Below are 4,763 nucleotides of genomic sequence, written 5' to 3' on the forward strand. Positions count from 1 at the left end.
AGCCCAGTCCAAGTGTGCTGAGACACAAACAGGAAGGAAGGAATTGAGGCTCTTAAATGCTGATACTTGAAGAGAAAGGAGAATACTCTTTTTGAACTTTGAAGTATGAATTTATAAACATTCCAATAACAATGAACCTTGCCCTGAGGGTCTCTTGTACACTGAACAGCACAGCTGGTATGATTAGCAACAGATAGTTTTTTATCTGTACGTAATATTTGGTATTTCTTTTTGTGTATTGTGGCATGGTTTATATAACATATATGAATAAATATACATATTTGAAGGTGTCTTTTGTTTCCAATGGGGTGAATAATCAATCAGTTTTGGAGATCCCTTCTGGACAGTAAGGCCTGCAGACCTACTGACATCTTTGATTTGGAAAAGTCTCCTACCTGCCTCAAAATAGCCCTATCCCCACAGGGGCAATATTATCAGGCAGGGCATGCAACACCCTGAGAGGCATTTGAATTTACCCCAGCCAGGGACACTCCTCTTTCCATGTACTTTCACCAGGCATAAACACTTGTCTGAAAATCGAGGCTAGGAAGCACTCCTGAGTCCATCAGCATTCTTAAAAGCAGTTACAAAGACTAAATTCTGATATCCACAGAGGTGCTATCTCAGGCAGCAATGCTCAACACTTTTTTCACTCTAATGTGCTGGAGAGGGGCCTGATTCACATTATCAGTAGTGAGCCATTGATAGTGATTCATTGATAGTGAGCCAAGAGGTAATATAATAATGGTGGACCACGTTTTGTTGAGTAGTCAGACAGAAGGGGGACAGTGGCAGGGGAGTGACAAATAAAAACTTACATATTGGCTACTTTGAATACTATTCTGATGATGTGCACACTAAAAACTCCAACTTAAGCATTATGCAAGGTATTCATGTAACGGAAATCTACCCACTCAGGTTTTGAAATAAAACAAAACTTCTCAAAAAAATAGTTGGGCTCTGTCCTCAGCATCTACATCAATTAAGTAAATTCCCATGTCCCCAGGATACAGGTGTGGAAACTGAGTCAGAGAAGTTGAGTGACTTGCCCTGACAGACTACTCTTAAGAAGTGTGGGAGTGAAGGAAGAGAGAAAGTAAAAGGAACATGTATGGAGTAGGCAAATGTAGTTTGGTATTTAAATGAATCATTATTTGAACCCTGACCTCTTCTCTGGAGAATATGTACCATATTATGCCATGTATAATGCTTATTTTTTGGCCCACATTTTCAAGAGAAGATTAAGGATGTATATTATACATGGGTAGTACTAATTCTGTATCCATATAAATGTTTTTAATTCTTTTTATTTATGCTTATGTTGTTAAAAGTGTAACTCTGAAAAGCAACAATGATATCCATATTCAAAATAATACCCTGGAATATGGTAATTGGTTTTGTCAAACTTACAACCAACTTGCAAATGAAGTCTATGTTACACAAAGTGCAAAAGCAATTGCAGCAACCTCTTGATGTGTGAGTAAACAAGCCTGTTAAGGCCCTAATGAAAAAGACTGAACATCGTGGGTGCACTCAGCTGGTAATGATTTAACACCTATAGGTAGAATCAAGAAAGCATCCATTGCCCAGGTTTGTGATTGGATCCTAAGTTTGTGGAACAGTGTTAAGAAGGAAGTGGTTATGAAATTGATTAAAAAAATGTGGTACCAGCAATGTCATGGATGGAACTGAGGACGATAACATTTACTGGGGTGAGGAAAGTGACTCTTCAGAAGACACTGCTAATGTAGAAATTGAAGATGATACTTCTACTATTGACAGTGATGAAGAGCTCTTGGCCTTATATGATGTGTAAATATTGTAAATTTGTTCTGGATCATAAATTTTTTTCTTTTTTGAGACAGAGTCTCAAGCTGTCACCCTGGGTAGAGTACTATGGCGTCACAGATCACAACAACCTCAAACTCTTGGGCTTAAGCAATTCTCTTGCCTCAGCCTCCCGAGTAGTTAGGACTACAGGTGCTTGCCACAACACCTGGCTATATTTTGTTGCAGTTGTCATTGTTGTTTTAGCTTGCCTGGGCTGGGTTCGAACCCACTAGCCTCCATGTATGTGGCCAGCGCCCTACCCACTGAGCTATGGGAGCTGCCTTATAACATTTTTTGTATGTGTATCTGTTATTGTGCTTTGTAATTATTTGTTATATAATGTTTCTTATACCATAATATGTTAAAAATAAATGCTAAAATTCCTTTATAACAAAAAGTACCTAAATATAAATAAAAATTTGATATCAAGTCATCACATTATGCCCCATAAATGTAAAGTTATGATTTTTAATTAAAAATTAAATTAACAAAATATTAAATAATTATAATGAAGTTTTTTTTCTTTTTTTTGTGACCGTTTGGCCCAAAAGCATGAGTGTGCATTATACACAGAAAAATATAGGGAGAATTCAGGTGCCCGTGGACTTATGTGTGAGCTAAGAGAAACATGAACCAGAAGCTACTAAAGTTAGAGAACTTGCTACGATTTCACACTATTGGTAGGGAGCTGCATAGCCTGGGTCAGAGAAGAACATTAGCATAGTGGAGGCATGGATTTTTGCCTGCTTGCCCAATGTGGACAGCTCCGCTGTATGCCCGACCCTTACAGATAGACGTGCTCATCGGGGCTACTTTATTTCAATATAAGCTTCTAGGAACAAATAAGGAAAAAAGACCATGGGAATCTCAGTTATCTTCAACAAAATCTAAAAAGGAGGTGGAAGTATGGATTGGAATGACTGTTGAGGAGCTGGCCCAGGCAATGGAAAAAAAACACGGATTATATATATGAAGCTTTATTGAACACTGCTATTTATGTAGATTCACTAGAAGCAGACTCACATTTAGATGAAGTCTGGATCAAAGAAGTGCTAAAGAAGGCAGGGATGAAGTTAAAATGGAGCAAATTAAAACAAGACAAAGTCAGAGAAAATAAAGATGCTATAAGAAGTCTGTCTGCCTTCTGGGGAAAAGACAACTTTTCTTGATACTCCAGGACATGCTGCCTTCTCAGCAATGAGAGCCAGAGGTGCTCAGGTCACTGACATTGTCATATTGGTTGTAGCTGCAGATGATGGCGTGATGAAACAAACAGTAGAATCTATTCAGCATGCAAAAGATGCTCAAGTTCCTATTGTGCTTCCTATAAACAAATGTGACAAAGCTGAGGCTGACCCTGAAAACGTGAAAAAAGAGCTGCTGGCTTATGACGTGGTGTGTGAAGATTATGGAGGGATGTTCAAGCAGTGCACATCTCTGCACTTACAGGTGAGAATCTGATGGCTTTGACAGAAGCAACAATTGTTCTCGCAGAGATATTGGAATTGAAAGCTGATCCCACTGGTCCAATGGAAGGAACAGTAATAGAGTCTTTCACAGACAAAGGAAGAGGTCCTGTTACTACAGCTATAATTCAAAGAGGAACTCTGAGGAAAGGCTCTGCTCTGGTTGCTGGAAAGTGTTGGGCAAAAGTGCATTTAATATTTGATGAAAATGGAAAAATAATCAATGAGGCCTACCCCAGCATGCCAGTGGGAATTTAGGCTGGAGAAATCTTCCTTCTGCAGGAGATGAAATTCTTGAAGTAGAATCTGAGCCAAGGGCACGTGAAGTTGTTGGCTGGAGGATATATGAACAAGAACAGGAGAAAAATAAAGAGGATCTGAAAACAATAGAAGAAAAGCGAAAGGAACACCAAGAAGCACATCGGCAAGCCTGGGAGAAGTATGGCACTTCGCACTGGAAGGAGAGTTCATTTATAAAGTATCTAGAGAGAAAAGAACAAAAGCCCTTAAAGCCAAAAGAGAAAAGAGAAAATAGAAAGAGATTCAAATATACTTCCTGTAATAATTAAAGGTGATGTTGATGGCTCTTTTGAGGCCATTTTGAACCTTATGGATACCTACGATGCTTCACACAAGTGTGAACTGGATTTAGTACATTTTGGAGTGGGTGATTTTAGTGAAAGTGATGTTAACCTTGCTGAAACATTTGATGGTGTTATATATGGCTTTAATGTGAATGTAGACAATGTTATCCAGAAGTCCACTGCAAAAAAAGGAGTAAAAATTAAACTTCACAAAATCATTTACTGTCTTGTTGAAGATTTTCAGGAGGAATTGAGCAGTAAATTGCCCTGCATTGTGGAAGAACACTCAGTAGGTGAGGCTTCTATGCTAGCTACTTTCTCTGTAATGGAAGGGAAGAAGAAAGTTCCTGTGGCTGGCTGCAGAGTACAAAAGGGACAGTTTGAAAAACAAAAAAAAATTGAATTAATCCGTAACGGACATGTTATTTGGAAGGGTTCATTAACTTCACTGAAACACCACAAAGATGACGTTTCAGTCATCAAAACTGGAATAGATTGTGGTCTCAGTTTAGATGAAGACGAGATAGACTTTAAAGTAGGAGATGAAATTGTTTGTCATGAAGAAAAGCAAGTTACAGCCAAAACTTCTTGGGATCCAGGATTTTAAGATACATTAAAAATGTAAAAGACATTGTTTTTGCTTTATGGAAGGCAGATCTGCCAGCACTGGTTAAAAAGGCACTAAAGTTGTTCTACCAAGTGTTAACGTGCATTAGAACTGTCAAAAGTGCTACAGAAATAGAAATCATTATTTAAGGATACCTCCAACTAGAAATCTAGAAGTATGAAGACTAACAATATGGTATGTAAAAGGGAATTAACTTTTAGGATATCACCGAATGTAACAATCAGAGTTTAATAAATTTTCAAGTGTTAAAAAAAA

At 38.1% G+C, this 4,763-nt stretch overlaps 1 pseudogene across 1 annotated transcript; it reads left to right on the forward strand.

Annotated features, from left to right (window-relative positions):
- Positions 1-2,449: 2,449 nt before the first annotated feature.
- Positions 2,450-4,506, forward strand: LOC128577585 (translation initiation factor IF-2, mitochondrial-like; annotated as a pseudogene). Its single transcript, XR_008377593.1, has one exon. The product of XR_008377593.1 is annotated as a translation initiation factor IF-2, mitochondrial-like (transcript).
- The last annotated feature ends 257 nt before the right edge of the window (positions 4,507-4,763 follow it).

The sequence above is a fragment of the Nycticebus coucang genome, chromosome X, assembly GCF_027406575.1.
Source record: "Nycticebus coucang isolate mNycCou1 chromosome X, mNycCou1.pri, whole genome shotgun sequence".
NCBI classification, from domain to species: Eukaryota; Metazoa; Chordata; class Mammalia; order Primates; family Lorisidae; genus Nycticebus; species Nycticebus coucang.